The 23,954-nt window shown below is 34.2% G+C and overlaps 1 protein-coding gene across 9 annotated transcripts in view; it reads left to right on the top strand.

The window, feature by feature from the left end:
- Nucleotides 1-23,954, top strand: part of LRRC4C (leucine rich repeat containing 4C) — a 464,862-nt gene that overhangs the window by 394,302 nt on the left and 46,606 nt on the right. For all 9 annotated transcript variants that reach the window (XM_052693750.1, XM_052693759.1, XM_052693754.1 and 6 more), the window contains one exon: nucleotides 15,301-15,433. The gene's annotated coding sequence lies outside the window, so the exon portion shown is untranslated. The remainder of the gene's footprint in view (nucleotides 1-15,300; nucleotides 15,434-23,954) is intronic.

The following is a 23,954-nucleotide window of genomic DNA, read 5'->3' as shown; positions in this document are numbered from 1 at the left end:
CTATAAACTGGACGTTTATATAAAAGCTTATTTTTTACACTTTTTCTGTGATTTCTGGTATATATTTTAAAACCAGAATTTGTAAGAAGGACCTTCAAACTTTCTAAAACGATATTTCAGTTTTTATCCTTTTTCATGTTTTAAATTATTCATTAATTTGACTGCATATTAAGAGAAAGTATTTATGGGTGTATATGTGCAAGTGTTTCTTTCGTTATGACATCATAGAATCAGGTAAACTTTGGTTGTGAAAGGCCACTGGAAGTCAAGACCATTTTCCAATCACAGAGCAACTCTTACAAGCACTAGGTCATATTAAGTTTTACTTTCTTTAGTTTTGTTTGTAAGATCCTTCAAGAATGGATGTTCTACAATAGTTCTTGTTCCTGTGATGTCATTCCTCCAATGGTGAAATAGTTTTTCCTAATATCCAATCTTAAAAACTATCCTGCAGTTTTTGGCTGATGTCTATTTTTGGTCTCTGCCAGGCAAAACAAACCCTGCGCCCTCTACCTCTGGTCTTAGAAATGTGCTCTTGACTCTGACTCTCTTGGTAGCCTTTCTCTGAAGCCTTATTGAATTTCTCCACACTGTTCTTGAACATTAAGGCCCAAAACTGGATGCAGTGTTTTAGATGCAGCTTCAGTAGTGACAAGTAGAGAAGGACAATTAGTAACTTTTTGTGCTTTGCTAGCCATTGTGCTCCTAAGTGGGGTGGCAAACTTGCAGTGGAAGTGGGCTGTACTCAGTGAAAGGGTTCATGTTCAGCCTGATATTTAGTATGATCTCCAGGTTCTCTCCCCCTTGCCTACCACCTAACCTGCCAGGTGTCAGGCTGTACCAAGCCACTGTTGAAGCAAGACCATGCACTTCTTGTTGAACTTCAGGATATTTCTATCCCCAAGTTTCTAGGATTCCGTTGTTATAAGAAATAAACTAAATGGTAGCATATGAGGACGTAGTTCTGGTTTTTTTAGATCCAATACATTAATTTTCATTTCCCTCTTTCAATAAGGAAAAAATCTGTGATTTTAAAAAATATATAATTTTCTTTAGATGCCTTAGAATCACCTCATTTATCTTTTATTTGAGAGTGTGTAATAAAGATGAATCTATTCAATACTTTGGTTTGACTGACTGTTCTAACCTTAACTGTACCATCAGTGGCAATCATTACCTTTTAACACCTGGCAGCAGTTAAGCACTTAGGCCCAAGACATGGCAGCTGAAGGGTCCAAGGCTTTGATGCTCTGTTATTTTAGTTGTTGTTTAATTCCTTATGTGTTTTAAAGCAAAGCTTGCTTTAGATCATGACCCCAGTATTGCAACTAATATATATTACTCAGAGGATTGGAAGTTAACTGTGGGTAACATGCTGAGGTTGAACTGATGAAATAGCAGACTGCCAAGTTGGAACCTTGTGCAAAACAGCTTTTTGAAGTGTTCTATGTGTTCTGTAAAGAGGAAAAAAGAACCTTCTTCTTAGAATTATTCATGGCATCTTCAGAAAACCTCCTTGCTCCCTATATAGTCACCATTACATGTGATCTGCATTATGCTCCCTACAATTATCCGAACATGAGTCTGGGCAGGGGAAATCATTTCTTACTTATCTGTTCCTGGAAAGCAAATGAGGCTTTGAGACAAGTTATGTTCAGTCTTTTTCTTTTGTTTTTTGTTTTCTCAGGGAATCAACCACTAATCTCACAATATGAATTCGAAGAAGTGGTGAGAGTTATGTGAATTACTAGAACTAGATAACTGCCAAATTATGCTTCACTAGAATAGGCTGACTTATCTATTCTCTTCATCTTCAAGTAAATATATTTTCTCTCTCACACATCATTCTTTCTGGTATCTTTACACAAATTTCTGGCTTATAAAAACATCAGGTTTTGCTGTATTAGGTGTGGAAAGTATCAGGACAGGTAATGTGTCATTGAAGATTAATACATTTCCTTTAAGCTTTTTACTTACTGTTTTTCTGATGTACACTGGGCTATGCTGAAAAAAAACACAACAAGCAAAGGTCATCATGCAGCAGAATTGCTAATGTAGCAATATATCCTACTATGTGAAAAAAAATCAGTGTTTAACAGGGACCACCAATACTTTAATAGTATTGTCTGATTTTTATTTTTTTTAAACTTAGTTCAGTACATACAATTATTCAGGAATACCCAGATTCACTTCTAAGCACTTTTTCTAAGTTCTCACCTCCTGAGTTCCTCCTTCATTTAGATTCCTACTGCACAAAGCGTCTGTTTAAGAATTTATTATATGCTCTTTTTTTAAAAAATTTCTCCTGCATGCACAATGCAGATCTCAGTCTGAGATCTGCAGAGCCCGTTATTACACTCTCAAGTGTGTCTTCTGTGCAGTGAACTGTTGATTTTCACCATATTATACAGCAATTAGGATCAATTTAGTAATGAGAGAGAGACAGTGAAATAGGTCGGTTTAAAACATACTTGCAGGTTATCAACCAAAAAAACATTATTTTTCTGGAGTTGAAATGGGAAGAATGGTAAGAGTGTCTGAGAATTTAAAAAGATACTTAAATTATGCTTCAAAACTTTTTGTATGCAGAAACCAATTTGAACAAATTTAATATTTAGTCCTCTGAAAGCTTCTGCTCTTACATAACAGATACCACTGTCAGTTGTTTTATATAAATATTTCTGTTACACTTTCCCAGCCAAAAGGCACTAGAGGCTCTAATAGAAATCCACAAGTAACTTTTAGTACAGATCATAAATAAAATGAAAAAGTTAGGCAAACTGAATACAAAGTGAACCTAATCTTTAATTGTTATTTATTTATTCAATGCTTTCATTGGAACCAATATTTTTCGCATTTTGCTGACTATAATGAAATTTCCATTTGACTTGATTAAGCATAATAGACTGTGGAAGGGATTGTGATGCAAAATTCTTGTATTTCAGAGACTATGAAAGTAGACAATTTCTTTTAATTGAGAAGTGATAGTATATTTGTTTAATTTAAAAATTAGCAGTTGTTGAAAGAAAATGCAGTACATGTTTATCTTTGTATTTTTCTCCCCCTTGCATTTGACATTTGAGTGTGCCTGGGGAGGTGAGGAAATGAAGAAACAAACAAAAAAACTACATATTGAAAAAATATATGAATACAACTTTAAAAATTCATTGAAATTTACCATATTTCCCCTTTAGCATTTCAACTAAAACAGATGTACAAGTACAAGATATTTCTGGTGTTTAGAATACGGTTTCCCAGTAATGGGGAACATTCTTTGGAAATGGAAATGGAGAAGTAACTATTTATTTTCTTCTGGCATCAAAATCTTACTTTCATGACTTATGTTAGCATAAAACCTTTTTTTAATAAAAATGCTTGCAGGTCTGTAAGCTTTTCACTAACTTTGGGAGAGCCTTAGGCTACTATTCATGAATGAACTCTGTATGTGGATATAGGGAAGTGAGAAAAAGTCACAGTATTTAGCATTTTCTCCATCTCAAACCCATTTATCCATGTACTTTACTTTTATAAGTAAAGTAATGACCTTTTATAAGGTCATTGAGATATTATTGTGATGGGTGACCTTATAAAAATCATATAGCTGCAGAAAACTCCATTTTAAAAGAGGAATGTTGAACACTTTGTCCACATGTTACTTAAAATAGGTTTTCAAATATAAAGAAAAAGTGAAACATAAAAGCATTAGAGTAAACGTAGTGAGCATATATATTCTTCCCCTAAAGAAGAAGGAAATGAAGGGAAATGAAATCTGTATGTATTCTGACAACCCTTTTAAAAGAAAACTAAAAAAAAAAAAGACAAAGAATTTTTAAGATATAATGATACTCCAGAATGATTAATGAAAGGAAGTAATCTCAAAGACCAAAAATAAAACAACAACCCACAAATATAGATCATTAGGCTTTCAGATCTGTATACATGTTTGTTCTTGCAATCTAATGCTTCATCTACTTTATTTCCAAATATTTCACAATTAGTTTTCTTTTGGATAGATTTCAGGCTCCTGAAATGTTTTTCCAGTTTCCAGTTTATTCCATTCCTTTTGTACTATCATTCTTACTTGATGTTTCATTCTCCCTACATCATACCAAATATAGATTTTCCGCTTCAACTTGTGTAATCTGCAGATATTCATAAATATTAAAATCACACCTTTTTACTTAGTTTTGTTGGACTGATTTGTCCTCATAAAATAAGTTCTTCTAATCACTCAATCAGTGTTTCATCTTTGAACATCCTACTTGTTATTATCACTTTGGTTGTAAGGCGATTAGACTTAGGGTATTTCTGGACTCATAGTTGAATGAGACTAAAGTAGGGTATATGATCAAATTGATGGGATAGGTTAATGTGAATTACACTGGTAAAATTTTCTTTTTCATTCAATATTGCTTTGAACTTTCTTCATGAGCAAAATAGAAACATGACAAATCTGTGGTGACTGAGGTTTTCCTCGCCTTAGAGACGGTCATTTCTTGTTGGAGATAAAGAGTAGTTGTAAAGGTCACTTATTTGGCCTCCCTCTTCCCTGGAGCTAAAAAAAAAAAAAAAAAAAAAAAAAAAATTCTGGTTTTGTCATTGTCTGATTTAGCTTTAAATCTCTGAAGAGATTTTTTCTCCATTTGATTGCCATTAGTGCAGTATTAAATTTGGTATATCTGAATTAGGAATGCATATTTAATTTAAAGCTCTCAAGTTAATTAAACATTCATACCTGTTATATTTAATTCTGATTAATTTACATACAAAATGTTTGTCACAGCATAACAAAGTATAATATCAGCAGTTCCGTAAAATTCCTCTAATGAGATTTTATCCATGATCACTAATTGTGATCATGCAAGTTCTTAAGAGTTGGTTTAAAAATGGCATTCTTTTTCAAATGAAATGATTGCCCTATATTTTTTAACGATTTGTTGGATATGCAGGCTTAGAAGTAATCAGTTTCTGAAAAGTCTGAATTTGCAAAATGATAACACTGCACAAATTTGAACTCATTGGGAGTTTAGTGACTCTGATATTCAGGTCATTAGGTTTCTGTCAGGTCATTGGTCACTGAATACCAAAAATCATTTATTTTTTTTTAAGTCTTTGATAATATCTTTATTTAAAGAAAAAAAATTGTTAAAAACAACAACTTGGTTTTAATTTAATCCTTTAGACAGCTAAACTTGTAATAGAATACAAAGATAATAGTACAAATGAGTATTTCATTTCTTCTATTGCATTATAGTGTTTGATTTTGATTTTATGTGTTCAGATGAAGAACATTCTTTGTGAGACAAACTGGCCTGTACTGCAGTGTTTTATGTTTGTGGCTGTATCTCTACTGTGATATACTTTTTTCAGAAACAAGAAACAAACAGCTCAAATTAAAAAAAAAAAAAAAAAAAAAAAAAATCCCCAAAACATAATGCTTCTCTTATCCATTCAGTGAATTGCAAAAGAAGGAAGAAAAATTGTTAATATTCTTCATATTTCACAGAAAAATAGAGGAAGGGCCAAAATTTATTATATATTACACAAGTAACCCAAGAATGTATTTAATATACATTTTCCAATATACTCTCACTAACTGCAGATTTTTGCACTCAATGGTGTATCAGAATGACATATTGTCAAATGCACTATGTAAGCACCGTATTCATGAAATGACTGTGGTTCAAACTTCAGTGTTTTCTTTATGGAATTCATGCAGTGATTATTATTATCACCAGTCATTTCATGGCAGCTGAAGTCCAACTGTAACAGTTGAGGCCATGAGTATTTTTGTCCAGTTACAGTAAAGAGCAGGAAAATCTTAAACTCTTCACTGGTGTTACAAACTTTCACAATCAGTTGAAAATAAACAAGTACTCTTCTTTCCTTTGCTTTTTTTTCTTTCCTTTGCACCTCCCCTTAAATTGGTTTCTTACACATTTCACTTGTCGGTATTACAAAGTTTAACTGATGTACATATATTCCATGTAAATATAAAGGAAATCAAAGAAAAGTGTGTGGTTTTTGCTTTATTTCGCAATATGTTTATAATACACTGTGTTGTGTGAAGCAGCAGTACTGTGTGAAGTGATAGCTTGTTAGCGTAACATATATAACCCAAGGATGGTAATTATACCATTAATATTATTGTTAGCACTAATAACTCCCCCTCAAACAGATGACCAGTAGGTGAGAATAACTGTCATGGATATCATATGTACCACACAATCTCTTGAGAACAGGATTCCTGCTGTTACAGAATAAATAAATGCTCAGTTCAGCGTTTTCTGTTTTTGGCTAGCATACAACTCTTGTTCTTAACTTTAACAGATTGTGCTGGCCTTTCTTTACCTGGAGTCAGAGAGCCTGGCCCAACACTGTTTTTCTGTCATATCTGTTTTGTCTTTATCTTGCATTAAATCACAAGATCAGGAAATCTCTGTGCCTTAAAATGACATTTTATACCTAAATTTATTCTTGAATTTTGTGTGTTTAAGATTGTGGATGAGATTACTTTCTGTGCTTCTAAGTGAACTCTTGCTTTTATTGGAGTTTTATGGTCCTTCAGGTAAGAAACATGCATGATCTCAAAAGCAGACTTCTCAGTGGGAAAGCAATCTTTTCCTGCATTTCTCTATTCTGCTGCTGATCTCAGCAACTGAACACAAACATCTGATAGCTTTGTTTTTATTGGTAGATCAATGATCTATGGACTTTGGCATCATTGAGTTTTGTTTATTCTTCTGATTGGCATGTTTCTTTATCATGCAGATCTAGTCTTACTCGATAAGAAGATTCCAATATGTTCGAAAAAGAGTTAAGGGAGTAATGGTGTTTCATTTTTACATATAGCTTCCTGGGACTGGATATTCCTGTCAGGAGAAACACAGATATTTTTAATTTATTGGACCTTTATTTTCTGTGTTTTGTATTGTTTCATAAGTTTCTTAAGATCTTCAAGACCATCAAGTCCAACCATCAACCTGACCTATTCAGTCCCATCAGTAAGTCTGTCCCTTTGTGCTCCAGGATTGATCCTGGGTAAGGATTTTCATTAAGAACCTAATTATGCATTATGCTGATAATCTTTTATTCCCACTGAATACTAGTGAAGGTTGCTAGGCACCTCAAAGAGTCAGTGAATATCACAGCTTGCTTAGCACATGGTACTACATATGCCATTTGCAATCTCTGCTTAGAGCAGACTTCTACTGCTGTCACCGTAGATTATTCAGTATGGTTTGGGAGTTTGTTTTGCTGTGCTTAGAATGTAATTCTATTCCTTACAAAATTGTAATATTCTGTGGATTGTGATTCATGGATCTAATAAAAACAGATTACTGAAAAATTGGGAGAAGAAAGATTTGAGATTTTTGTATGTTCAGTTTCCTGAACATTTCATACAAAATCTCTCCAGAAGATCAAACCAGCCACTGACTGACACACTATGACAGCAATAAAAAAAATTCATTTTCTTGCCAACATTGCTTGATTTTTATTCTTTAAATATTGTTTATTGTGACATGCTATTCCCATATAGTATATGTATAATGCTGGCAGTACGCAGGATGCACTTACCACAAAATAAACATATCCCCAAAGCCTTAAGGCATTGAGCTACCCTTTTGTTCCATGTATCTTACTGCAGAAGTGCTCGTGGGATGACATGCTTTACTGTGTGCTACCTTATTTCTTTATTATTAGGCTTCACAAAGATCAGATGGGCTTGACTTAAATTCACGAGAAAACAATGCTGTACGAAGTTGCTTTTCTTCATTTTCTCTCTACTGGAGGACCTGAATATTTTTCTGAGATCTGCAAGGGTATTTTTTTATATCATGGGGGAAGCAGAGAATTGTTTTCAATTCCCATTGCGGTAATCAATGAGATGTAAAATTGCAGCAGTTCCATGCTGCCTAAAGCCTCTCCTGACAAACCTCGTTTGGTTTGTCAGAATGCATAAAGCACTCATAAGACCATAACATTAGCCCCATTTCTCTTTAATGTGACTGATCACAGAAAGAAGCCAATTCTTAAGGAGATATTTTCATTTGCTTAATTAACACTGCCATAGCTGTTGTACAGAAAATTCTTTCTGTGTTATGAATATTTCTTAGGATGTGTATGGGGACCATTATTTGTACATATGATCCATAAAAATCAAGAAGCCTGTAAACTATCTCTGTAATTATTTCACTTTTGACAATTTCATTCACACACAGGAAAAAGTAAAGGAAACTCTGTATAGTATTCTTTTTTTTCTTCATGTTTGTGTCTACTCAGAAAAGTAGTTTGTCACTATGCAGTCAGTAATCAACTGAATTATGAAAATATAAATATATATATGAATTCTGAATATATAAATTCATTTGCTAGTTCATAAGAAATTATTTTGCAGCATATGTTTAGGAGGAAGAAACTCTTAATATAGTGTTTTGAAAGTATGTGAAGTATGGCATGTAACAAAAAAAAACAGACATGGTTTAGCCCCAAAGTGTTCTCCTACGGGTGTCATTATAGTTGGAATGATTGTGTTGCTTATGGCATTAGCAATGGGCCAGAAGTTTTTTGTCTGTGCCTCTGACGCAGATAGCTATAGTCATCATTTATCAGTCCCTTGGAGGTGTTTATAAAATGCTCCATTCTCATTCCCTTTACTATTGGAAAAAACATCAGCTTTCTGTAATGACATTTCTCTTGACTACTGTAGCTGATAAGAAAATAATTGAATGAATGTTTGTAAATCAGGTATTCTTTTTTCTGCATTGGTTATTCCTTTAGCACAGAAACTAAGAGAACTGTCAGTTTCTGTCTCATTTTGAACTGTATTCCAGAATTGTATGCCCATTTTCTTTTGCTCTATGTTGATTTTGTCATGAGTGAATGAATGAGTGAGTGAGTGAATGAAGAGGCATTGCCATTTTCCAACCTTTTACTAATTAAATTCTTTTGACAGCAAAAATAATAATAATCCTTAATATAGTTTAAAAATAGCATTATGGCTTAGTTTACTATATGTGTTTCAAGTATACTAGCTATGCCTCAATTAGCAAGTCAGTGGACGTGATTTTTTACCTTACTTGGAATTAATCTCACAGGTATAAAAATGATGTGTTGCTGTTTACTCAAAGGATGAAATAATATTTAATCTTCATTAATATAAGACAAATCATATTCTTTGTATCCTTCTGAAAGTAATCAGTCAGCTAAATTCTGACTAAGATACCTTGGGGAAAAACTATTTTTTTGTATAATACCAGCTAAGTGATATTACCTTCTTTTACAATATCTTGAGACTATGAAAGGCAGAAAATACATTAAGTAATGGGATAAATCTTTCACATTATAAATTTATCTGAAATCGTCTAACATTGGAAATGCTCTATGAGAAAATGACTGTGTGGAGTAGTGAGAAGAAGTGTCCTGTATCTCTCAGACAAACTCCTATTTGTTTTAAAGCTGATTTTCATAAAAACAGCAACAACAAAATTTCAGCAACTGCGTCCTAAGTAGGTAAGAGATTCCTAAAATGACTAGATCAATAACATATAAAACAGCAGAAGAATATTATTGCAAAAGAATATGAATAATTATTTTATAATAATAGGAATAATTATTAATAACTTTAATTTTGAAAAAATATTTCAGATGCTTTTAAATAAATGAATTCACATCTCGTGATTAAAATGGATTTCTGGAATTCAGTAAAAATACTTTTTTATGAATTTTTTATGTATCTGTATGTCTTTTCAAGTCTACCTTTTTTTCTTCTTTTTTTTTACATTCCAAGATAGTGATCTTTATTTATTCCTTTCGTGGTCATCAATTATGGTTGATTAAGGCATAGCAGAGAAGGCTTGGGACCTACTGCAAAAGTCCCTAAAAATATTACTGAGATGATGGTAGATAAGTTACCGTAGTAGAAAGGGGAAATCTAATTCTGGAACTAATGGTAGAATTCAGGAGAATGTAATCGCACTCATCTTATTTCTTTGTACACCTGAGATTCATTTTTTTTTTTTCTGTGTGTCCCAATCTCTTTGTTTCATATCAGCCACATTGAATTTAGCAGTTGAAGTTGGCACTAAGTTATTTATTTTGTTGTATTTAATAAGTTAGGTGATGCTATCAATTGTTCTTTGATTTCTTTCTGTTTGTGAATGTTACATTGTGTTGTACCAGCACAGCAGGGATGAATTTGCATATATATGCACAAAATGCATGTTTGTGTATACAGTAGCAAAATGTGTATTCATAGACAAACCTTGTCAAATCTTTCATTAAAAAAATAAAAATAAATAAATAAACTACTACTAAAGAATACTATTAGTAGTCAAAAGAACTATTCATAAAATGGAAGGACTGTTGCCAGAGGTAAATATTTTAATGCCATTTTTTGTTTATAAACACATACACATTAAAGAGGCATTAGACTTATTTCACATGCTATACTCTTGCTCTGAAATATATCATCCACAACTTAGTACTAGTTAGGTTGAGCAAAACAAATAGTCCGAAGTATTGGTTCAACACAGATAAACTAGTTTATTGATTAGATGTACAAAACATTTCCAGTCAATAATATATGTATACGAGTGAATTTGTTTGCTGTAACAGTCACATGGAAAACCATGGAATATGATTTTAGAAATTGGTATTTATACCTTAACTTGAGTTGTTTTGAAGAATAGCTGTGCAGAATTACCTAATCTCCATCTGCTTAACTCATATGCAGAAGTATGAAAATATCAACATACCAGAGTTGCAACTATTCTTTGTTTTGTTTCCATCTGGTATTCTTGAAAGAAGAAAAATCAGAAGATCAGTACAGAAAAATTATAGGACTGGTTATAGGACTGCTACAGAGGAATAATCCTTACTGAGGATTTTACTGGGTTAAAGATCAGAAAAAAATGTAGTTATGGCCTTGCTATGAATAATCAAGGATTGTGGACATTTGGCCACTTCTTTAGTGTATATAAGTTATAATTCGATAAGTGTATAAAATAAAAAAAGCTCTGAAATAACAGAATATATCAAAAATTGAGAGGAATAGAAACTGGCAAGAGTGCCTTTTCACATCATCAACAAAACACAAATAGCTAGGTTTCCTGCACAGTGAGTCAGCAGTTATTTGGAGGTAAGATTTAACTTCGTGTTGAATAGTAAGAATGTTTATAACGATATACTTCTATATTTAAGAAACTGTACAGAGTAGCATTCCCACTCTGTACTCTCTGGGACTGTTGAAAGTCTTATGTGGTAATAGCACCCTGCAATTTTCCTGTTTTATTGATTTTACCCTTACTTGTTACTTAACATAAATAACCAGAGCTCACACACATTTTGTGAACTGCTTGTGAGTGATTCAGATGCAGATGCATAAGTAAATGCACCTTTCAGATATCCCTGAGTATCCAAGACTTCTACAAGAGCAAACAGGAGAAAGCCTGATGAGATGTGGGATCTGCGCTCTTACGGAATTGCAACTTGGACCCAGTTGTAGTAACATCAATCATCTGAAACATCCCCCTTTCATTTGGTAGTTGAATGCTGCCTTCTTAGTGATATATTTGAATATCTGAAAGCTGAATATTCATTAAAAATAGGTAGAAATGTGTAGCTATTTGTTTATTGGCCTCGTTTATTTACTGTGTCAACATGGTAGGACATACTACCATGCGTGTTTTCTTTCTCTAGTCTTTCTTTTATTCCAGATATTTTTCATCTCATTGCAATTTATAAAAAATAATGGTTTTGAGGTTTTACTGCCCTAATAAATTATTAGATAGAATTTAAAGACAAAGGATCTGTTATACTGGCATAAGTTTGAAGTAAAATGAGTGCACTTAAGGAAATGAACATGGGACTGATAATATTGACTTTACAGAAGATTTCTTGCAGTTCTTCTTGGCAAGTTACTCAAGCAAGGATTATACTATATATTAACAATAATTTTCCTTTCATATTTTTCTCAACACTTTGTTTCCTTCACAGTGTCTTTTGTCCAAACATTCTTTAACACTGCATTTTGTTGTAGTTCATATCCAGAAAGCTAAGTTATTTTGCACCTCTCTTCTTTTCAGTGGAAAAGCAGAGGAAGGGAGAAAGGTGGGCCAAATCATTTTTTTTGGTATACCTCTTCTTTTTTATGCATACGTGCATGGCAAGTGATATTTGCCAGCATTAATATATTAGATTTCACACATAATCTTAATCATAGTATTCAGAAATAAGATGAGACTTCTTGACTGCTTGCAACTTATTCTTCAGTGTATCTTGAGGGATTTCTCTTTCTGTAATTATTGCCCATTTCCAAACTTTCCTCTCCAATAACTACTTTGGCATATTTCCCATCTTTTTTCTTTCTGTAGGAAAGTCTATTGTTAGATTTTATATAAAAGTACTTGAAAAATATTTTCAATTTTCAACTTGTATGTTCTTGGACTTATTGAAAGCTGCTCACTAAAGTAAATGGGAAAATAGATACTCAGGTATATGTTTCTGGTATTTTTTCATTAGATTTATTTCCAAGATGTGAATTGTGACTATGCTTTACAAGAGTAAGAAACATCAGGCTCTCAATTTTTGCTTTTATAACAATACTGTGAGAAAAGTGAATATAAATATGAGGAAACTGCTTATTAATAAGCAGCTACTTTATTTTGTATTATACTTGGAATTTCTTATAGTAACTCTCAGGAGTATAAATTGAGTTTTGTGAGAACTATAAACTTATGTCATTGCTTGGAATAACAGAGGTAAAACAACTCAGAAAATTGTCTCTGCTGACTCCTTGAATAGGAAGATTCTGTTTCTCCTGTTTAATGAATCCCTTTGCACATCTATTTCCACTGATGTTTTCACTGCTCATAAATACCTCTAAGAATGAACCTATTTTACCCAACATATTATTTTTTAATCCCTTTCTATTATTCATGCAGTAGTCTGTATTTTGTTTTGTTGGACAATATTGCAATTCAGGTTTTGGCGATCTGTTTTTTGTTGTTGTTGTTGTTGTTGTTTTTAAACAATGTTAAGAATTTATTTAAAATACATAGTTTGTACTGTTAAATTGGAGGTAAATGAATATTGATGCCTTCCATAATCTTCTAATTGTCATGGTCTCAGCAACATCATGAATTAATGTATGTTGATGTAGACACTTTTTTTAAAGTATAACTGGAAGATTTAACGTGGTGGTTATTTATTCTTTTATTCTTCTTAGAATAACCTTTATGCATAGCTCTATTGGTAAACAGCAGAAAGTAGATGTTAAGAGACCTAGTTTCAGCTTCATTTTCTATTACTGATTTGCTCTGCTCCTTTACTCCAAATTACACCTACAGGTCAAATTAATCAGAAGGAAATGTAGTGGAGGGATCAAGGCATATTGTTATGTCTCAAGAGACATATTTGTTGTATTTCAAGTTGTTTCAATTTGATGTAGAAGTAAACAGAAACTTTTCCATATGAGTTCATTAGTCAGAACTAGTGAGATCCAAAAGGCACGTCTTTGACATGTGGCCACAAGATATAACCAGTTATCCTACCTCTAACACATTATCCTGAAAAGCAGATTAGGATTCATCTTTGACCTTCATTTGTTGTTGTTTTGGTGTTTTGGTTTTTTTTTCCTGATTAGAGGAGTGTGCTGATCAGGTTATAAATTGATCTGGCAGTATTTACAAAGTGGTATTTGAACAGAATTTGCAAGAAAAGAAGTATTTTCTTATATAACGTTAGCACATTTTCTTTGCAGCCCTCAGTTTTGAAAAAATAATAAAGTGAAAAACCCTGAAGAAATAATCTCTTCCAAGAAAAGATGCTGAGTGGTTCACTGAGAGACAAGTCCATATCTAGTTTCAAACTGTCTATTATAAGTAGTCCCATCTCCTTCCGAACCCCTTTGAGTTACAGACACAGTTGGAGAATCAGAGTTTAATCTCTATTTTTCTCCAGTGCTTGGATGATGCAGGAACTGCTTGTGACTCAGTAAAGCAGCACAAACTCTGTCTTCATCTTACGTAAAAGATCCAGGCTGCATGAAAGCAGGAGCATTACATAAGCAGCTAGAATTTCAGGGTGAAAAAGCTTGTCAAAGAATCAAATCAACAGGGAAGGTAAGAAATATCAGTGACCATTACAACAAGATGATCTTACAGAGATTCATCTTTTGTCTCATGGAAAGTGGGATTTTCTTAGTTCCCAAGTGATTTCAAAGAGGCAGGTACCTTTCATTGCACAATCAAGGACTGTCTTTCACTGAGACGCTGAGGTGACTCATTTAGGCTCCAGTGTTAAAAGGAAGAAACAGCTCTTTGTTTCTGTATCCTTCCTATAGACATTATCATAAATAAATATATAAATATAAACTGCCCAGAATTAGTATAGACTAAGAAAGCTCTGTGGAGGTTGCTAGGCAGCCGAGGCCAAAGGAATAGAAAGCAGTTGGGTCTTTGAAAAGCAGAATCAGTGACGTATGGGTTATTTGGAGTCACCATTTACTCCATTGTCTTTTGTCATAAACAAGAAGCCGTGAAATTTATATTTCTTTAGTAAATGAGCAGTGATTTTATAAGATTTGAAATAGAAGATCTGTTTTGTATTTCATGCCTCTGTTTACAAGCTATGAAATTATATGTATGATAATGATTTATAAAGTTTATTTATTCATTGATTTAAATAGGATAGGCCCAATTTATCCAGGCTATAACTTGAAAATAATTTAGCAGGGTAATTATTTTTAATTTTTTTTTCTCATTTGCATCACGATTTACATTCAATTCTCCAAGGTAGGTTCAAATGCTTAGGGGTATATCTCATCATCAAGAAGTGTGTGTTTTGCTGCTGCTAAAGATAGGTGAAAAATATCCTTTTTATCATCATGCCCTGGATGTATGTTGAAGCTACTCATTATAGAAATATAGCAGTAACACACACACCCTTCATATTACTGTTAAGCATTTAAAAATGCAGTAGGCATTCCTAATAGGCAAGATCTTCATATGCGAGATTAGATGATCACATTGGCTAATTGCTTCCTTTGAAATCTCTTCTGGTATTTGTGTGTTAAAGTCTTCCTAAAATTAACTGTGCTTTCAGCAACTGTGTTACACATGCAAGTATGATGAGGGAATAGCATATCTTACAACTCCTACCTTCTCTGACAGTATAATGACAGCTCCTCCATATCATATTTTGATCTGCATTACTTATTTCTCAATGTGTTTAGATTAGCATGTCTCTAGAAGATTAAATTGATGTATCACAGATTTTTAAAATGTATTTCTTTCACAGGGTGAATGCTGTGAGGTGGTCCAGGCAACTCTGTGGAACATTCTCCAATGGACTAGTAGGATGAGAAGATCCAAGAGTAGTTTGGGGAACAAGGAGAAACATCACCTCTCATGACGGTAAACCTACCAAAAAGGTAATTCATGCCAGACTGTTTTTGCACAGCCTGCTATTAAAGCTCATAGATGTAACATGCAGCAGAAAACAGTAGGGAATGCTGTTTTAATTTTCACACTGAGGCCTCTGACTTTCTATCTCTTTCCTTGTGTGAGGGAGAATTCAGACGCTATATCTTACAGGACTTTTGTTGCTTTCTTTTGAACATGTTTAATAACATAAATAAGAAGTTTACAGCGACTTATTTATTAAAAAATTCCTTATTAGACTCATGAAAATGACAGCAATATAAGCCATATGAAAAATTAGAATACCAGAATATTTGTTTACAAGAAGATTTAGAAGCTTTATTTTTACCTGTACAGAATCTTGTTAGGTTGACTTATTTCATTCTTTTCTCAGAAACTTATCTGGTATCTTTTTGGAGACACTCTTCTTCTCCTGAACCTTAACTGTGGATATTTTTATTGCTAACACTTAAGAAAGTCAAGAGAATGTGAAAACCATTGATCTGTAGCCCCTCAGCATTACTATTCTTCCTTTGTTCAGCCAAAAAGTACCAGTCAGTGAACATTAAATCTCTCTGTTGTCCCAAAAGCTCATCTATATGGAATATATATAAGCCTAGTTAATTTTTACTACGTCCCTGCTACATATGTATTTATTGGTCTTCAGTTAAAATTAAGTTTATTAAACACACACATTTTGTGTACTCATCCTTAACCAATTCTGTCCTATGATGTGTTACACAGTATCTGATAAGCTGATTTTTACTGCTTTCATTTATTTATGTGCCTTAATATATGCAGAGAATAAGTATATTAATAATGGGAAATTATACATCTAAATTAACTGGTGGAAAATCAAATTGGATCTTCTATGCAGAAGTTTTCAAAAGGTACTATCCCCACATCTTGATATACCTAAAAAGCACAAAACATTATTTAATTAGGAAAGCTTTTTCTTAGGAGTATGTATGATTTAGTTGATTGAATAGTAGGTAAGGCTTTCAAATATCTCTGGGAAATACCTTCCCTTTTGTTGCTAGTAAATTCTGTCCAGCTCTCTGGTACTTATTAATTAAAACCATCCAGAGATTGCACTACTATAGTTCATAAATTGCTTCCCTGCTTCAACAAGTTTGGCAGCTACTGGAAAACAGGCCAATCTACACTCACATAATTCAGTGAGAGTTTTGTCTCTGTGTAATCTACAGCTGGAAGAAAATGAGAGTCTAAATCATTCAGCTCTGAAAAGAATAGAAACTGCTTTTAGGAGAAGTTATGAAAATATGTGTGTATGGGAACTGTTGAGTCCGAACATGGCCCAAACCACTGATTGATCACCTGAGGAAAGGACTGAGTCAGCCATGGGAGCACAGGTGAAGGCAATTCACCTGCATGGAAGGAGTGGAGCCTGGCTGCACTTCTCCTAGACCCCACTTAAGGGCTGACTGCCACTGGGGAAGGTTTTCTTTGTAGAGGTTCCTCCTTTGTGGAGTCCTTCCTGCAAACCTAGATCGTCAGGTACAGGTGAGCATTCCTTCCCTGTTTGTTTCACATTTTTACCACGATAATCTTTCTTGCTGTAACACCAACTGTAACAACATGACAGAAGAACTTGTTGATATGGGAAAGGGAAGTTTTGCCTCCCAGATTTGGACAAATTGGTTGCAAGTTGTCTTATATTTGATTTCCACACAAGATTCTCCAGACCTATTTTTTTTTTATAACCACATAGAAGAAATAAGTTAATAAGTTTTTTTATAATGAGGATACACAAATGTTTAGGGGGGAAAAAAAAAAAAAAAAAAAGTATGAATTGGTCTCAAGCAATTTACTGTATATAAAAGACAAGAATAGCTTATTAATGGTTGGAATCATTGAAATTCAAGCTGCAGTTCTAAGCTGTGCTTCAAATATTTTCTTGGTGCATTTTTCCGCCTATAAAATAGGTAGTCTGAAAATGCTGTAATTTGTGCTTGCTCTTGCTTTTATGATAAATCTAACCTCATTGTCATAGAAAGCAAATTGGGTGTCAGACTTTACACTAGGTAAAGAAACTACAGCTCTTCAGGGTAAATAGGGAAAGAAAGTGAAACTAGATGTGATGACATCGAGATCTATTTATCTGCAACATACTAAATAGAATTTGAACTTAGCCACCCTTACTCTTAATGTGAAACAGGGTGCTTAGTGGACTGGCATTTCAGTCTCTGATTCACTGGTTAAATTGTGTCAAGTGGACTAGCCTTGGAAAGGTGATTCTGACTGAAAGAAGGAGAAGATAAGAATGTTCTTTTAATGTAATTTGAGATCTTGATGGTAAAAGATAATTTATATTTTTTGTGAAAGCCTTTTGTTTTCCTCTGAGTCAGTGATACTGATCTGATATCAGTACTAAATATCTCTACTTGAATATATATACATATATATATATACTTACTGTTTTGTTTTTATGTTATAAATACTTATTTTTGGTCTATTTTAAGATGAGTGGTCTTAACTTTTATTTTCGTGGCAATCACTGTTCTCCAGCAATGTTATCTGTAAGTAAATTCATAGCAGTCAATGTTTGTTCTGTTTTTCCTCTTTCTTCCTAACAGCTAAGTAATCTGTTTTGTTCTATATTTTGTTGAACAGTTCAAGCCTTTCAAATTAAATGAAAGGACATACAGCTTCAAACGTAATGAAAAACTCCATTTGAGATTGAGGTGTGTCTCAGAGTTTGGAACAGCAGAAGAAATGAGATATTCAAATCAAATCAGAAGCTCTTTCAACCTGATAACAATTAACATAGACATATTTAGGAAAAAAAACCTTTATTTTGAATGGCTATAGATACTGACCTATGTTTTCACAACTAGGTACTACAGTCCAAAACAGGGATATTTTTTCATGCAAGATTACGTAGGCAGTGTCTATTGCTAGCAGGCAAAGGGAATGCTCAACTAAGTAATTTTTTCATATTCTTTATGTCTATGAATGTAAACTATAAAGCTTCTATTCTGTTCAGAATTTTTTCTTTTAACAAAGAGAGCTCTATGAATTTGTCTTAAAGAAACCTCAGATAGAATCAAAGTCAATAACCCTCAAGAAACAAATGGGGAGAGGAAAATTTAGTAGAAATTCTTTTAATATTTCACAGAAAGTCCTAAAGATTGTGACATGAGAAGAACAGACCATTGGATCTTTGGAATGATCTGAGAAAAACATAAAGAAGCTAGACAGGAGTAGGCAGTTCTCACTGGCATTATTCATTGCCTCCCCGCAGCTGAGAATACTGTATGTAATGAATTTGATATATTTTGTGAGGAAAATGGATATCTTCATGTTTAAACTTGCTGTGTCAAATTCTTTCTTCGTAAGAAAAACTGGTAGAAAAGCTCACCTCTTCGGTGTGTCAGGATGCAAGCTGTTCATTGTCTCTCTTTTCTCCTTCTCTAGAGCTACTGCTTTGTTCATCTGCCACTTCTGTTTTTGATTGCTATTTCTCTGTTACTATTTCATTTATTTCTTACCTATTGAACTACTCATCCTGTATTTCTCAAGTCATGTTATGACAGGTATCAGAAAACTTTTCTTCTGGTACTGAAATTTGGAATATTTATTCTTTACAAGGTTGAACGTTCTGGTATCTTCCTGAATGTTCTGTTTGCTGTCCTGTTCTAGGCTCCTGTGCTGTAACTTTTAACACTTATTTTAGTGGAAATTTTACTTTGGTTGCAGTGGAGTGGAACATGGTAGAAAAGTTGATCCCAATAAGTGGCACTCGGTAACATTTGTTTACTTAATTCCTTTGGCACACAACTTTGGTTTATATCTGATGTATGGTATTAATCTTTATTGTGAAGATCCTGATCAATAACAGTAACCAGACTTGCATATTACCAGATGAACTGCCTGGACTAAGCAATATGATTACTAAAAGAGCGAAGTGAAACTGATCTACGTACACAAGGTGTCTGACTACAGTTAGAACTCCCCAGGGCATATAAAGCCATATCAAAGTAACTGGAGAAGGAAGTTATTCTTGTGGAGGTGTGTGAAGGTTGCATGATTTTATGAAGCATGACTTTATGGCCTTTGAGCAAAACCACACTGAAAGGCATTTACATGAAGGGTATAATTAAACTTAATTGTAAGCATAAAATAGAACAACATTATGATTAGGATGATATTTTATGTTGGATTTGTTTGTTTGTTTTGCCTTGCCATTCTCTGTTTGCTTGTACTATGTAAAACTTTAAAGTTTTGCTAGATATAGCTTCTTTTTATTTTTAAACCTCTCTGGTGTTGAGGATTAAGATGAATCACAGTGAAACCACAGGACTGACTACATTGCTAGAGGTAAAAATTCAGAAGAACATGTATGCAGGTAAATAAAAGGGAGCTGCACCTTGAGACACAGGTGCTGAGAATGCTTCCTGCTGCTCTGTAAAGCATAAGTATGGAGACTGTCTGCCAAATATCAGCCTCTGGGAAGGAATTCCCTGTGGCAGAACTATCCTGTGTTCTTCCTGCTTCGGAACAGATGGCAAAGAGACAGCTCACATCACCAGGCAGACCTGGATATAATGTTTTTCTCTGGAATGAAGATTACTTTAATCCAGTAAAATGTTCTGTTCAGCCATACAGGTATTCGAACTGATTTAAGTCAAATATTGTTTGGGGGGCAATACCTACATGTTATTTTGTATACACAAAGCTGATTTTATATGACATAAAATGTAGTAGCTGACATAAGTGAATTGAAACGAAGTTGAGAATATATTTCTGATATGCTGAAGCAGTACTTTATACTTTCTGTCAAATAGGCTATTATATACTGCCATTACATATATATAGTGTGGCACCAAAAGTAATGCCTCCAATTTAATTCTGTAGAAATTACAGTTGATACAGAGAGCACAATAACACTATTAAATAGAACAAATTCTCAACTGCAAAACACTACTTTTCAGCACAGTTAACACCATTAGCTGTGCATTTTCACCAGTGATGAACAAGAGCCTGCATATCATACCTGTGAAAATTGCATCAGTGGAGGTGACCTGCTGTCACACTGTTGAAATGCACCGGACACTGCCTCACTGTGCTCACATCCACTGTTTGGTTTCCATAAATGTTCAACAAGCATCCATGAATGTTACCGGGTGCAATTTTTTCTGCATGGAGGAATTAGGTGATACACCTTTTCTTAGTATGCACTTCCACATCAGACTCCATTTTGTCGGACTGCCTTGCTGCTCCACTCTGTCACACAATAACAGTGTAACAGAGTATTGGTGGAAATGTTCAACTTCTTCTGCAATACCACCACTGACATCATTGGCCAACATAATAAAATAGGAGGTACTGCTTTCAGAACAGCCTATGCATTATTTACAGTAGTTTTCTAACATTATTATATTATGTCACCATCTATAATGAGAAGAGCTATATGTGCAAGGAATAAAAGGATCAACATTATTCAGACTCATGCCAAAATGAGGGTACTAGTACCTTTATTTAATCTTCTTGATGTATATCTGTGATTTTCCTTTCTGTGCTGATTACAATACTATTTAACTACTTCACAGTCATTAATTCCTTTTGATGCTTAAGGAAACAAGAGATGCTTCCCTGAACTTCTGATCAATAGTCAGAAATACACTACATCTTAATGCAAATGGCAGCACACTCATTAAGATGTTAAATAACCAATCAGTGCAAAAATGCTCAATTTCTCTGAACACTGAACTCAGAAATGGCTTCATTTAGCAAGACATCATGCTTAAAAGCAGTATTTTCTAAAAGTGAGTAGATCATTTGTTTATCTTCACAACTTGTATTTCTTGATCGTTATTCCTATTTTACAAGCAAACAAACTGAGGCACATAGATGAAGAATGAAGTTTAGGAATTAGGACTTTTTTTCCACTAGAGGCAGATTTGAAAGCTAGTGTAATCCTTTACTGAAGCAAAATGTTAAATTTAAAATAAACAAGATGAACAGTAAGTGAATTCACAGTGAGTTTCAATCTATTATAGTGAAAAAAGAAAAAAGTGAAAAATGGATATCATATGACAAATGAAGTTGATCTGTATTAGCAAGAACAAATCAAATCCAAGCTGTGTATAAAATTTATATATCCAACTTGATCTCAAATGGAAATCAGTGGTATTAACTTACTTAAATAAGAATTATAATTAACAAGATTAACAAAAAATAAAGTGCATATTGTGTTTAGGAATTTGTGTTGAAGCGATGATGACACCATTGCTGTACATGCCATAGTCTATTGTGTCACAGTGAGGTTATCAGCTTATGCTAGCTAAAGATCCTCTTCCATATTCAAGATCAATTAGTAGTTTTCACCTTTCCTAAACAGTGTTATGGAAGATTTTCTTCCTTGCTTTTTTTTAATTTTTCTGTAATAGCATCAGAATTAATTTTGTCTAATTGTGTTTAGAAAGAGTGTCACCAGAAATGTTTTCTAATGACCTTTCTACTGTTCCAATTAACAAACTGATGAAAATCAAATAACAGATGAAGATCAGTAGGAAAATCTGAATATGCTAGAACTACAGTCATTTGCGATACTTGTATTTCTCTTTTTATTTTCTGCTTCAGTTTGATTAAAATCACAGTGTGAGAAATGTTTTAAAAGTTGAAGAGTAAAATCTGGTTTTTCAAAGGATTTAATCTGGTGGGAGGGAAATGTGAGCATAATCTTCTATTACACGTCATATTTGAACTTGCATGTGTGGTGGTTAATGTGGTGGAGAAGTAATATTAAACTGAATAGGCCTCTGGTTGGTATCATGACCAGTTGCCAGCTGGATTTAACTCCATTCTCCACCACTCTCTGGGCCTGGCCTCTAGCCAGTTCTTTCCCTAGTGAAGAGTGTGCCTGTCCAAGTCATGGGCTGCCACCTTCTCCAGGAGGATGCTGAAGGAGACAAAGGCCTTGTTGAAGTCTAGATAGACTGCATCAGCAGCCTTTTTCTCATCCACAGACAGGTCACCTGGTCATAGAAGGAGATCTGGTTGGTCAAGCAGGACCCGTCTTTCATGAACCCATGCAGACTAGATCAGATCCTCCAATTGTCCCGTACATGCTATGTGAGCTCACTCAAGATGATCTGTTTCATAAAATTTCCTGGCACTGAGGTCAGGCTGACAGTCTTATATGACACGATGAATGTGAGCCAACAGTGTGCCTAGGTGACCAAGAAGGCCAGCAGCATCCTGGCTTCTATCAGAAATAGCTTAGACAGCAGGAGCAGGGAAGTGATTGTCCCCAGGCTCTGGCTATACCTCTAGTACTGCAATCAGTTTTGGGCACCTCAGTACAAGAAAGTCATTGATGCCCTGGAGCGTGTCCAGAGAAGGGCAACAAAGCTGGTAATGGGTCTGAAGCACAAGTTTTATGAGGGAACTAGGATTTTTTTTTTTGTTTTTTTTGAAGAAGACGAGGCTCAGGGAACACCTTATTGCTGTCTACAACTCCCTGGAAAGAGGTTGTGGCAAGCTTGGGTTCAGCCTCTTCTTCCACATAACTGGTGATAGGAAGAAAAGGAATGGCCTCAGTTTGTGCCAGGGAAGGTTCTGGTTGAATACTAGGAAAAACTTTTTCCGAAAGCACTGGAATGAACTGCCCAGGGTGGTAATTGAGTCACTGTCCATGGAGGTGTTTAACAAGCGTTTAGATGTGGTACTAAGGAACATGGTTTATTGGGCAATATTGGTGGTAGGTGGACAGTTGGATTAGGTGATCTTAGCAGTCTTTTCAACCTTTATGATTCTGTTATTCTGTGAAGGACTGACAGAACTCAGAAGAGGAGTTTCTTGTTGTCTATGGTAGTTAAGTTTGTTCGAAGAAAAAAGTTAAATTCCTTCAGTTCATAGTGAATTTATAAAACCATTGATGTATATATGCACAGTATCACAATGAGAATGCCAGTTACTTCTAATGCCCTGCAGAAGAAAAGGACAAATTGACTGTCGTTGTTTCATTTTTTTTACTTAAAGAGGCTACATGTTCCCTAGTCATTTCCTAGTCGTGATTATGAATGTAGTGTTCATAAGAAATTATTCTGAACATGATAAATAAACAACTATGCTCACCCTTATACTTCCATATGCATATCCATATTACTTATTGTAGGTCCTCAAATTAATCTAAAAGCCTATCATGAGGTTAAATAATCTGGAACTTTCTAGGTTAAGGGTTTTAACCTGTATTACTCCTATGACAACTACAATAAAAGTCTTCATGCATTAGCAACTCTGCTTTCTGCTTTCTTCATTTTCTCAGAAAAGCCTCATTGAAGTAGAAATTTGCCATTCACTTTCTTCCCTCCTCTGAAGCAATTTAGTTCCTGTGCATTGTGATATTTTCTGAATGCTTGTCTTTGTAATTGGGAGAACACATTTTTTTGACGGTAGTGTGTTTCAGATATTGTATGTACAGACTTTGTCCTGCCGCTATTAGGAAGTTTAAACTCTGTCAGTTAGAGGCCAGAACTCCCAGTGAAAACAGCTGGAGGTTTATGC

This window comes from Tympanuchus pallidicinctus, unplaced genomic scaffold (assembly GCF_026119805.1).
Source record: "Tympanuchus pallidicinctus isolate F22 unplaced genomic scaffold, pur_lepc_1.0 scaffold3, whole genome shotgun sequence".
NCBI classification, from domain to species: domain Eukaryota; kingdom Metazoa; phylum Chordata; class Aves; order Galliformes; family Phasianidae; genus Tympanuchus; species Tympanuchus pallidicinctus.
The sequence above is the reverse complement of the archived record's forward strand: the minus strand, read 5'-3'. Positions and strand labels throughout refer to the sequence as shown.